The 13,880-nt window shown below is 45.4% G+C and overlaps 1 pseudogene; it reads left to right on the forward strand.

The window, feature by feature from the left end:
* Positions 1-13,880, forward strand: part of LOC144103327 (neprilysin-1-like) — a 37,629-nt pseudogene that overhangs the window by 16,381 nt on the left and 7,368 nt on the right.

The following is a 13,880-nucleotide window of genomic DNA, read 5'->3' on the forward strand; positions in this document are numbered from 1 at the left end:
GTGGCATCTCAAGCCGTCGGCAAGCATTGCCGCTGCCTGGTACACAACTATAGTCGACAACAACGAAATCATAAAATGGTTGGTTGTCTGAACTGTCCTCTAGACTTCTAGCTCCATCTCAGTAACTCTCTTCCTAAGGAAAGAGAGTGAAAAACCAAATTTTCTCTCAAAACGCGACGTGCACTTGCTTTCGTCATCTGGCCTAAAAACTCCGTCCCAGCCAAATACTCTCCCACTCTCCCTTTTTTCCCCACAGCTCTAGCATTTACGAACATAAAACTACAATCTTAGCAGAGAGGCGTAAAAAGAGAGTAAACTCCCCTTTTAGCGAACATAATTTAATGAAAGGGAGTGCGCCAGAAGGCAGCTACTCCCTTTTTACTCCCATCTGTGAGTAGACACACACACTAACAAACGCACGCAATAGGTTTTTCTCGTAATGGGACTAGTAACGCGTTTGCATTAAAATAAAATTACCAATAAATCTCATAAAGTATTATGCCCCGACGCTTAAACACTACCGTAAATATAAAGCTTGAAAGGATTGAGCGCTACAAGGACGCTTCAAATATTCTCCGCCGTAAACACAGCGGCCCTTTTTAAATTGTCTTTCCAGAAAGACGCTGTACAACTACGCCAGCCTGAGAGTCATGATGACATGGGCAGCGCAAACATCTGAGCAATTTCGAAATGCTTCCTTCGAGCTTAAGAAGGTTATTGCGGGGGTCGTCACCGACAGTCCAAGGTGGGAAAAGTGCGTTGCATCGTGAACGACGCTATGCCCGAGATTGTCGGTCGTCTCTATGTACAGCACAAATTCAGCAGAGAAGCCAAACAAGAGGTAACTGGAAATACTCTTGAACGATAGTTCATCGCGCAATTCGTTGGTAAAACATTCAACTCAAAAGAGTCATAAAGAGCAGGGGGTCATTCAAGTATTTTCAGCTTCTAAAAGAGAGATAGGGAGGGGGAGGGATGTGTGTGTGTGGGGGGGGGGGGGGGGGGGTAATTGAGCCTACAAATGAGAATGCACATTGAGTATGGGAGCCTCAAATCCTCAAATTTTTATGTTGCATGTGCAAATGTACGGTCTTTGCCTAAACTAACAAAGCATAGGGGAGTCGTGTCTGTCATAGAGTGGAGCCCTTAAGACACGTTTAAAGACAGAAACGTCTAGGAAGGTCAGGATACCAGTCCTTCATACCTTACACACATTTTGAGCGTAAAGAATGCACAAGGGCTCCGCTACACGCCGAGGAAACAAATTTTTTAGCCGGCTTAATTTGCGCAAAGACGGTACATGCAAAATAAAATTTGAAGTGTGTATATATGCTTGCAAACAGCAACTTATATATTTGTATTACTTAGGCACAGAAAACTCTTATACAACGCCCATGACGAATAGCAGTCGTTTTTCCAGGTAACTGCTCAGTACGCCGTGTACTGCCATGCGAGCCACTTATACTTTCCCATTTCAGGTCGAAGACCTTGTCAGGCGCCTCACAGAAGTCTTTAACGAGACGCTGCAAACGGCTAACTGGATGGACAATCAAACGAGAAATGCAGCTGAGGATAAGGTGCTGTGCCAGTCTGTTTGCCAGATTCAGATAAAGCTATTTGTTCTGTTTTCCCTGGCCTATATCAATTACTGTACACAAAAATTTCTTCACACTGTCCACAGACTTTTGTCAATGAAGTCTGTAAAGGTTCTTAGACAAGCTCCATAGACTTGCCTATAGAAAATAAAAATTATATACACGGTCTGTAGACTGCCTGCAGATTTACGGCCTTACTCTTATAGTAGACTTGTCTATGGACAGTTTATAAACAAGGAAAAGACAAAATGAAAAATCTATATGAAGGCAATAGAGTCTGTAAGAAGTGTATAGAAAGTCATAAGACTATTTGCGTAATTGCAAAGTCAACAGAAGCCATATTTTATTGCGCTAAAACCACGACACATGTTACCGCTAAGGAACCTCTGAGCAAAATTTTACTAATATTTTACCTAAAATCTGGCTAGGGAAAAGCTCCATACTACAGCTTATATACTGCTTTAACGGCACGTTCTGCAACGAATTATAACAAACATGCAGCTGGTACTTTGGAGCTCATAATTGCATTGCCTTTTTCATTTTGCAGCTGATGAAAATGGGAACAAAAATTGGATACCCAGAATGGCTGTACAACAACAGTTATCTGGAGCATCTTTACCACTACGTGAGTATGCGGTCTATACACCCCATATCGCCGACTCTGACAGCATTTGGTAGCGTTTCAAGTCCGATACGTAGTTTTACAGCAGTTCGTTTTCATTTTAACGAATACCGGTCGCCATCTTTCCATCGCCTCGATCGTTCCTTGAGCCATTGCTTAACGGCCGCAGCTGGACCAGTAGGCTTTGTTCAAGCTTGTGACTTAAATCAAGCGCGATAAGCGATGGCTTAACCACAAAACTATTTGAAAGTTATGGTCGCACGAATACATAAATAAAAGCATGACGGCTAGAATGTTATTTAGGAGACTACAGAAGCAACCAAAGGCTGAAAAAAAATGAGTTTTAAAGCTGTTAAACCGAGTATGACGTGCCAAAGCACTAGTACTTCTAATTGGCTCTACTCTTTCCTAGCAATTGCCTTATATTGTCCTCCATGCAATTTATCTTTAACTTTCGTACAACGTGATCTTCCCCTGGTCACATCGCATCCAAGTAATTTCATCTGAAGGGTCAAGGACAAAGGATCAAAGATCAACGGTCGAGAATTCAGATGGCCATCGATTTTTCCAGCACTGCTTAGTGGAGTAACGTTTTCGCACTAAAAGAAATCCCAGCGTTTCGGGAGCAACCCAGATCTTGCATCAGGGATGAGTGAACTTGGAGATTTCTTTTGTTCTAAATCTCTGGTTGGTGCTAGTGTCCGTCTTCATTACAAACAAAACCAGAAAGTCTCATCCATGGAAGCCTTTTACGTTCAGGGTATAGCGGATTAGCTTCAGCCCGGAGATGTGAGACTCTGCGGTAGCAGAGTTATTACAATAGTCTTGCGAAAATTTCGCTTTGCGTTCAGCTCTGATTTTATAGATAAGGCTGCCGTCCCATGAAATACATTTGGAAACAGCGGCGACAGCCAGAGCTTGTTGCGACGTAGTAATGCAACTATGGGCTATTGGGATTGCTCACAGGGTTGCGGACCAGCATGCGATCACGAAGGCCTACCCTCGTATTCAAAAACCGACCTTTACCTTCCCTTTCGAGGTTCTTACCTTTAAGGCTCCTTTCAGGGTTTCAGAAACCACCCTCACCCTTAAACTGCACCTTTAGATGCCCTTTCGGCCTTGGAAAGGGCGCGTTAGCAAAGGTAGCCTCTGGCCTACCCTTAGCAGCTCCTTTCGTCAATTCAATATGGCAACCGAGTACGATCTACGACCACTTTTCCGATTTTTCTTGTTCACGGAGTTAATGGAAGAAATCAATCAGGTGCCCCATCGTGCGAAGCCGGCATGGCGAATGCTGAGGGATCGCCAGTGCCCGATGGAGCTTTTCGACGATGAGCTTCACGCGATGTACCGCTTTTCGAAGCCTGCCGTGCTGAACTCTTGTCTGGGCTGCCGCTGCACCGCTGCCCTAACGGAGAGGTTGCCCCGTGCCGCTGCTGCTGCGACTGCTTACCGCCCTTCGCTTTTACGGTGCGGGAACCTTCCAAGTTGTCGCCGGCTACCCTGTCGATGTATCCTTGACGGTGGTATCGGCTGTATCCGCCGTAATCGTAGCAACATTGTTTCCGGCACATGTCAAGTTTCCCTAAACCGAAGATATGCAAGAACTAAAGAAGGAGATAGATGTTTGAAAACTTTCAGTGCGCCGCGCTAGTCGCCGCTTGCGAACTGCCGCCCCACTGCAAGCAGGGAAACTCCAATCGGCAGCCATCGATGCGCGGCTCGGCTCAAGCGCTGGCCACGGCCGATGTCACGCTTTGAAGTTCGCACCAGAAAAGGCAAAACAGCTATGTTATCAAAAACACTGCCTACTATCATCGAGCAGTGACAAAGCATGCCTGAGCAAGTAGCGAGCTTTCGGCTACACCACCACCCGCGGGCACGCCGCGCTACGAACTGCGCCCGGCTGGCCTGGTCGTCGTTAGGCCTATAGCATATTTCGCATCGATGCAGCAGCGCAAAGCGCTTCGGAAACTGCCTGCGCTGTAATAATGGCGCACTATTGATATTACTGTGCTGCCAGCAGCATCATTTCAAAATAAACCAAAAATATGGTTGATTTGCTCTACGCCTTCGGCACCCGAGCTGGCAGACGGCAAGTGAGCCGGACCGCAACGGCGGGCCAGCGGAGGCTTCGAGGCAGTTTTTGCAAGAAATTTGCTCGTATCACAGTTGTCACTTTTACCGGCAACTCAGTATTGGCTAGTACTTCCCAAAAATGATATATTGTTGACATTTTTCTCTCCCATGTTTTATTACGTCAAGAACAACCTTCAGCTCAATTTTTGACGCCGGCGCACGGGATTCAGCTAACCAGCCGGCCAGCCGGCTGGGTGCACTTCTCGTTCGCACCAGAAAAACAAAACCGCCATGCTATCGGAAAATCTCTCTGGAATATTCGAGTAATGACAGCATGCCTGCAGAAGAGCCCATCTTCCAGCAGTGACGCCGCCTACGGGCGCGCCGGGCGACGGACTACACTGGTTCCTAGCTGCCCTGCTCGTCGCTAAGCCTAGCTAGTTTCGCATTGATGCCGCAGCTGAGGGCGCTTCGGAACACGCCAGCGCTATATTAACATCACTACTCTCGTAACCCCTTCACTGTAAACCCGTGCCATAATAAAATAAAGATATGCCGGATTTCCGCGACGCCTTCAGCAGTGGATCTTACAGAAGCCTAGAGCGAGGCGCACACGGGAGCAGCAGCAGCAGCAGCAGCAGCAGCAGCAGCAGCAGCAGCAGCAGCAGCAAAGCGGTTACGGGATAAAATTTCCTTCTATCGAAGCTTTCACTTCCACCTGCATCTCCCTATTGGCCTACAACCCTCTGAAAAGGCCATTTCTCACGCTCAGCGCAAAAAAAAAAAAACGCGAACAAGCACAGCACACCTCGATCGAGGCGCACGAAAATAAACAAAAACTGACGGCGACTCAACAAAATATTCTTGTAGTGACGGCTGCTTAACATTGTTGCTAGACAAAGAGGAAACATGCGTAAAAATTTGAGTCAGGCTAGTTAATTTCGTCTACTGAATGATTATGAAAGCTACAGTACATGTTTAACTGCTCTCTATAGTACACAAAACAAGTTATCAGTACATCCACTGATGCGGCAAGAAATAATACTGCTTTAGCCTCGTTACCATACCTCTTACTTTTGTGGGTAAGGGCGCTTTCTTAAGGCTGCCGAAAGGTGGATTTCTGAAACACAGCGTGGCCTTTCCCTTACCTTTCACTTTCAGTAACCTTTCTGAAAGTTGCCCTTCGAGATAAAGTAAGGTAAAAGTAAGGCCAGTTTGTGAATACGGGGGTTAGACAGTGTCAGAGGGGAAGAAAGAATATTAAAATAAAGAATAAATACGTTACGGTTTGAACGTTGTTAAACAGAGTAGACATGGGAAAGCGCGTGTTTAGCCTGACTGGCTCACGGTTTTCTTTGCTGGGTCGTCGGCATATCTGGCGATGACATTAGACCCAGGTTAAGCTGAGCTGATCTGTTCGCGCCGCAGATGGGAGCTGATGAAGACGACGATGTGCAATGCACAGCGCGGTAGAGTGTTTCAGCTTAACACCAGGTGTGGTCGGCTGCGGCCATGGCGTAGTGCTCTCGTGCAAAGAGGGGCCAGCGAAGCCGGTCTGTTCGCGCCACCGCGGGTTCGAATTCTAGTAGCGGTAATATCTATTTATTTATTCGAAATCAAGGTCAAAGGCTTCAGCGATGGCCCGGTTTTTGCAGCTTTGGTCGTGAATTGGAGCTTTCGCTATAAAAGTGATTACTGTTAGGCTACCGGCTAATTACTGAGGCGTGTAGCCCACCCTAAGTAATATCGACACCAGTTTTTAGAATTCCGAGAACGCGGTTACCATCGCAGCTGTGTACGAACAAAATTTAGCTACATCTATTTATTTTATTTATTTATACACAGTACCTACAGCGCCCTCATTGGGGCATTATTGTAGGGGGGAAACATCATAAATAAGAACAAACATCTAGTACATAATAAATTAGGCAAATGATGCGGTCTACACAGAAAATACAATAAACCCAAGCACACGGAAGCAAAAAGAAACAAACAAAATAAAAGCCATTGTAGAAAGGCAAAAATACCCTAAACACACACATACACACACAAAAAAAGATACATTTTAAAATACAGCACTGCTTAAAACATAATACACTCGGACAAGAATTATTGCACTTATATTGACAGGTGGCTTTGCAAATCGGTCAGAAACGATGTAGGAGGAGCGGTAGCGACCCGCGAAGGGAGACAGTTCCAATCATGCACTGTTCGTGGGAAAAAACTATATTTGAATACGTTTATACGGCAATTGTACTCGCGCACCTTAAGTGGGTGGTCAGTGCGGGCGGAAATGTAGCTGGGTTCACTAATGTATTTCTCTTTTGGAATTCCAGTTTTATTATTAAGCACATTATAAAAGAAAGAGAGTCTCAAATATTTGCGCCTGTTTTCAAGTAATGGCCATCCCAACTTCTCGCGCAAACCAGAAGAACTTTTTTGGAAATTGTAATCGGCGGACACAAACCTAGCAGCCCGTTTCTGGACGCGCTCCAGCTCCTCAATATTCAGTTTTGTATGCGGGTCCCAAACCGCGGAAGCATACTCAAGTATCGGACGTACAGTAGACATGTATAATGTCTCCTTCAGCGTAAGGGGAGCGTCCTTAAAGTTACGTCTGAGAAAGTTTAATGTGCGACTGGCTTTAGCAGATATGTAATTTACGTGTTTATTCCATGATAGGTCAGTAGAAAAAAAGACTCCCAAGTACTTATAAGTTGAAACTGCGGATAATTCAGTGCTAGCAAGGAAATAGTCTGTTTGGAGGAATTGTTTCTTTTTTGTAAACCGGACCAGATTACATTTGGAGATGTTTAGCGCCATATTCCAGTTGTTGCACCAAGAGAATACAGAGTTGAGGTCATGCTGTAGTGAAATTGCATCTGCTTCAGAAGAAATATTGCGGTAGATACAACAGTTATCAGCATAAAGTCTGATTATACTTGAAATGTTACTAGTGAGGTCATTTATAGAAATGAGAAATAGAACAGGGCCCAAAACCGACCCCTGCGGAACATCTGAAGTTACACCCACACTTTCCGAGCTGGCACCGTCGATAACCACGCACTGTCTCCTTTCCGCAAGATACGCCTCAATCCAGGATAAGAGTGAGGTAGGAATATTTAATTTTGAAAGCTTCTGTAACAATAGGTTGTGAGCAACTAAATCGAACGCTTTTCGAAAATCTAAAAATATACAATCTACCTGACCGGCGGAGTTTAAGGAAACAGAAATGTCATGTGTGAATTCCACGAGCTGTGTTTCACATGAGAAGCCAGACCTAAATCCATGTTGTGTCGAACAGAAAAAACTATTGTTTTGTAGATGGCTAATTAACTGAGTATAAATGACATGTTCCAGTGTTTTGCACGACACGCTCGTCAGAAATATGGGCCTATAGTTACATGTTTTAGTTTTATCACCACTTTTATGAATCGGAACGACATTGGCACTTCTCCAGTCAAGGGGCAAAGAATTCTCTAACGATTTCTGAAATAATGCAACGAGATACGGGGCAACTGAAGCTGCACAATTTTTCAAAACGTAATTGGAAATGTTGTCAGGCCCTGGTGCTGATGTAACTTTAATTTTCTGTAATAAAAGCATGATCCCCCGTTCAGAAATTTCTACGTCATTCATTCTGGTCAGGGTGCTGGAAGATTGAAAGTCAGTATGTGTATTAATGGGATCGGAAAACACCGATTGGAAATAAAGATTGAAACTTCTCGCTTTACCTTTTGAATTCCTTCCAAAATCAGTTGCGTCTAGTATATCAGGCGCAGAGACCCTGCTGTTTCTCTTATTTTTAACATATTTACAGACTGCCTTTGGGTTTGTATTTAGTTGTTGGCCTAGTGTGCTGAAGTATGCCCTTTTCGCTTTACGGATTTCTTTCGATAAGTTCTTAGTTTGCTTTTTCATCTCGGAGTACAAAGTTAGTGCGGGCGTATCACAATATCTGCGAAAGAGCCGTTTCTGCCGGTTGATCATTGCCCGCAACTGTCTATTCATCCAATGCATATCGTCACGACGCTTGGCTGAAATCAAGCGGGATGGGATGAAAGTCTGCGTCAGTGACAAAATTTTAGTTTTAAACAAGTTCCAGAAGGAATCAATATTCAGGGATGGCTGATGTGAAAGAAACTCAGGAAAAAATGCGTCGAGTTTCTGTGATAGCGAAGCATAATCCCCTTTTTCATAAAAAGACACTTTGCGTGGTTGGGTGTGGTGGGTCTTCATAGCATTACAGGATACTTTTGCTAAAACTACATCATGGTCGCTTATGCCTGGCAGCGTTATGACAGACGAGACTAGGCTAGGGTCATTGCAGAAAAACAAGTCTAGCACATTAGCACTGGTAAGGCCGAGTCTGGTAGGGGTTTGAACAAACTGAAATAATGAGTGAGCACCAATTACTTCACGGAAAGCGGTATACAAGAGGGATGCAGTGCGAATTACTGGGTTAAAACAAGACCATTCTACGCTGGGCATATTAAAATCACCGGCAAGGATAATATGTGTTGCGTCTAAGGCTAATAATGTGTTGCTAAGTTAAAAAAAATGGCTGTGCGCAGGTTGAACCGGGCGTCCTATAAAAAGAGCCAATTGCCAAAGAAGTACCATCGCCCAGCCGTACCCTGCACCAGACAGCTTCAGAGGAATCGTTGTCTAAGTTAACAGACACGCTTCTCAAACTGCTATGAACGAGGATGAACACACCACCACCGCGTACATTGCGATCCTTCCTATAAGTGGTATAGGATGGAGGAAATATTTCACCATCACTTATGTTGCTGTCCAGCCATGACTCGGTTCCAATTACCACATGTGCGCTCGTCATTTGTAAGAGTGAGAGGAATTGGTCAGTTTTGTTTTTTAGACTGCGGCAATTAACAACAATACAGACAAGTTCATTTTTAATAGCAGTTTGTGGGCTAGCTAAAAGCCTCGGTGATGGCTATTGGTTTACACAAGTGATATCGTCTGTTTCAACGTTGTACATATAGGTTTTGTTGTCCAGGTTTAGCTTATTAAACCGGAGTTTCAACTTTCCGCCGCGTGCCTTACCAAACTGCATGAGCTTTTTTCTTTGTTGCCGTACTTTGGCCGAATAGTCCTCGCTTATCGCCCAGTCAGTATCTTTTAGTTTGGCAGCATTTGAAAGAACACGATTCTTTTCTTTAAAGGACAAAAACGATCAGGGGTCTGTGCTTGTCGGGCGCATATCTTCCTAGTCTGTGCGCTCTTTCAATGGCAGCGGCGTCAACGGAAAGTTTTAACTTTTCAGCGCAAAAAGAGATAATTTTAGTCTCAGACTGTTCCCACGATTCGGTTTCTTTGTCATGGATGCCGTAGAATATTAAGTTGCGATGACTCGAGGGCCGTGCACGCGTCAGCAAGTTTCTGGGAATTTTGAGATAATCTTTCTACTTCAGGCTTTAGCGGGAGCACCAGTGACACATTATCTTCAACGCTCTTGACTTTTTCTGCGAGTTTTGTTAGTTTTTCTTCGAGATTCTTTTGCTCAAGCCGAATGGAACGTAGTTCGTCCAATATTTCGGTCTGTTGCTGTTGTATCACAGGTATTGTCATGATAGTATCGAACATCTGCTTTTCCTGCTCAGCAGACAGGCCCAGGGTTTTGCTCTACGTCTCCCGCAAGCAAAAGCTTTCTTTGAAACAAACCTATGTATCCTGAACAGCTCGCGCACACGTCGTACAGAAGGCGTAAAAACATGCACACAGCAAAGTTGGGGTCTGGCGTCGACTTCCTAAACGGTTTGCCATTAACAGAAAGGTAAGAGTAACAAACCTGAAGAAGAACAAGATGTAAGCGTCTGGCTGCCATGTCGGCGCCAGATCCCGGAGTGGCTGGGTACAACAGCTGCTTATGTAGGTCATGCTTGTGCGGAAGGTTCCAGGGTTGCCAGTCGATGAAGCGTTCGAGCGCCGGTAGCGCTGTGAAGTCCAACGGCGAAGCGTCACCCAAAAAAAGCCAGGTCAGCAGAACAGACTTGCTCGGTAGAAGCGGCTCCGTTCATTGGCAGGCACGTCGACATCGCGGCAGCATCGAAAATCGCCATCATTTGCAGCACGTGAAGAAGAACAAGATGTAAGCGTCTGGCTGCCATGTCGGCGCCAGATCCCGGAGTGGCTGGGTACAACAGCTGCTTATGTAGGTCATGCTTGTGCGGAAGGTTCCAGGGTTGCCAGTCGATGAAGCGTTCGAGCGCCGGTAGCGCTGTGAAGTCCAACGGCGAAGCGTCACCCAAAAAAGCCAGGTCAGCAGAACAGACTTGCTCGGTAGAAGCGGCTCCGTTCATTGGCAGGCACGTCGACATCGCGGCAGCATCGAAAATCGCCATCATTTGCAGCACGTGAAGAAGAACAAGATGTAAGCGTCTGGCTGCCATGTCGGCGCCAGATCCCGGAGTGGCTGGGTACAACAGCTGCTTATGTAGGTCATGCTTGTGCGGAAGGTTCCAGGGTTGCCAGTCGATGAAGCGTTCGAGCGCCGGTAGCGCTGTGAAGTCCAACGGCGAAGCGTCACCCAAAAAAGCCAGGTCAGCAGAACAGACTTGCTCGGTAGAAGCGGCTCCGTTCATTGGCAGGCACGTCGACATCGCGGCAGCATCGAAAATCGCCATCATTTGCAGCACGTGAAGAAGAACAAGATGTAAGCGTCTGGCTGCCATGTCGGCGCCAGATCCCGGAGTCGAAATGCATGCGCTTTTAAGAAGCTTGCAGGAAACGAAACCTCTCTAGTGCACGTAACTCTTCGAAATAGCCGAAATTTATTGGGCCACAGCGCCGAGGGTGACCGCGTTTTTGAAATCTTGATAACTGATGTGGATATTACGTATGGTGGGCTATATGCCTCTCAATAAAAAGAGAGGCTACCAATAATAGTTATAAAATTAACTATTCAGTATTATTTACCAGCCTGCTAGTCCGCCCATCTTTGCTGTATTCTGACGCGCTACACAGCTGACAATGCTATGCCAAAAAAAAGCGCTCTTCCAACTCAAAAAGCCAATTTTTAAAAATTGTGTAATGTCTTAATTAGGCGAAACATCCCGTATAGAACGATTACGTAATGGCCTAGGTGTTCAAGACCTATACACTTCTTTTTTCTGCAGGTACCACAGCTATGTCAAAACTGTTCCTTCGCGCAAATATTGCTTTGGCTACAGAATAACCAATGGACGCGGGAAATGCTCAAGCTGCGACAGCCGTACGACAAAGCCGCGTAAGTGGTTGCTCTCCTGGCGCAAGATTTCTTGGGCTGCCCACAGCGAAAACACTACCGGTTCACTCAAAAACAGCGAATCAAAAGAATAATCAAGCCTTTGTGCTTAATGTGACGCCTTTTCTATAAAAATGACTACATATCTAATCATTAATCGGCGCAGAGTAGAATGAAAGACGGGTTAACGGGCAGGTAATAAGGATAGCCCTAACTCAAATACTGTCGGAGAGAGAAGTATCCGGAACACGCAAGAGACAAGTAAACAGCATCCGGGCTCCGCATGGTGGCCCGGTATTCTGCGATAACAATTTTGTATAGCATTTCCATTTCGTGCGCCTGCACGTCTGGCAGCCTCTTTTCTGATTTCCTTGCCCCTGGAGCACAATGCGACCCACAGGACGAGTAGACCCATACAAAAAATGTCCTATGGCCGGATATAGAATTTTGGCCCAAATAGCTATAGACCTTTCCTATTTCTGTCTATATCTGTCTATACAGGCTGATATATTTTTCTATAGAGAGCTTAAGACAATTGAATGGTTCCAAAGCTATAGCTTTAGTGGCATAGATTTTTCAATAGCTGGCAATAAGCACCTCTATGGGTGCTTATAGACGTTCATAAAAGGCCATAGACGGACATAGCTTTTTCCATAGACGCCCATAGGATTTTTTGTATGGGGAAAAACTATTGTCTCTCAAGAAGTGAGCCGCTATTTTATAAAACGTCGCCGAGAACTTCTAATCAGACAAGGAACAGTTCTTCCTTTGAATTTCGCTACTGTAAACAGTTTTTTTCAGCGAAACAAAGAGGTGCCATTCGTAAGCTATCACGCATTGATAATCTGAGCGATGGCAATGCGGCTTCAGCGTGTGTCCGAGGTCGATAGCGATAACAGCGCCACAAGCGGAGATCATGACAACGAGCAGCGTACCGCCGTGAGCTGCCGAAGTATTGCTTCGCGTAAAGAATTCGGAGACGCACAGAGAAGCACGCCACGTGCAGCTTTGATAACAGAGTACAGAGCCACCAGATGACGCTGAGGAACACATCAATAGACACAGCACAGTGAATGACTAGATAGGATAGGATAGGAAAAACTTTATTGCTGCAGTTTCTATACACTTAAGTGTTCAGAGGTCGTCTTTATCTTGCGATATCTTCGCTCTCTTCAGCAGGTGGAGCCCCTATGCCAGGGCCCCATTGGATCTGGCGGCTTTAACATCTAGAATAAAAATGGGGCGGAGCGCATATAGCAGGTGCTCTCAGATCATGAGTGGCAGTTTGCCAATATCCCCCAATAGAAAAGTATACAACAGCAATATCTAACCAACACTCACCTACGGGGCAGAAACGTACGTGGATGCTAACGAAAAGGGTTCAGCTTAAGCTAAGGACAACGCAGCATGCCATAGAAGGAAAACTGATAAGTGAACGTTAAGAGATCGGAAGCGGACAGAGTGGGTGAGGGAACAAACGTGTGTTAATAACATCCTACTCAAATTCGAGAGGAAGAAATGGGCTTGGGCAGGGCATGTAATGCGAAGCCAAGATAACCGCTGGTCCTTTAGGGTAACGGAGTGGATTCCAAGTGAAGCAAGCGTAGCATGGGGCGGCAGAAAATTATGTGGATGGGTCCGATTAAGAAGTTTGCAGAAGTAAGGTGGGTGCAGCTGGCAAATGACAGGGTTAATTGGGAAGACATGGAAGAGGCCTTTGCCCAGCAGTGGGTGTAATCAGGCTGGTGGTGATAAATAACACTTGGAAAGTTACGCCTAACGGCTCCACTTTTTTTTACAATGCATCCCAGAAAGCTTTACTTTTTTTCTCATTGCAGTTGGCTTGTCGGTCCTGCTGTCGTGAACGCCTTTTACAACCCAGCCAACAACGAAATGGGTAAACACGTAACGTTTTGCAGCAATACCTGCTAGATAGCTGTTAGCGCTTCGATGAATTGCGATTAGGAATGCCCCCTTTGAAACGGGGGGGTGGGGGGTGGGGGGGGGGGCTACTGGTGCCACCATGCTCGGTATTTCTTTTTCTTTATATTTTTGTCACCAACCTGTCAGGTTTAACGGCATTACCTATAAAGTCGCCATTTTTCGTTACATGCAAATTTTATTATCTTCACGTTTGACCTGTTTTTAATACTGAACATGCATCCCTACTTCACCTGCCTGCTTTTGGGACAACAATCTTCCAATCGCTTTTATGCGAACGTCTGCTACAGATTCCGTCAGATTACATACATTGACTCTAAGGCCTAGGGTCTCAAGGAGGGTGACTGTGCCTGTATCGATGTCTGGATGGATATTGCCACATTCTAGTAAAATGCAT

This window comes from Amblyomma americanum, chromosome 9 (genome assembly GCF_052857255.1).
Source record: "Amblyomma americanum isolate KBUSLIRL-KWMA chromosome 9, ASM5285725v1, whole genome shotgun sequence".
NCBI classification, from domain to species: Eukaryota; Metazoa; Arthropoda; class Arachnida; order Ixodida; family Ixodidae; genus Amblyomma; species Amblyomma americanum.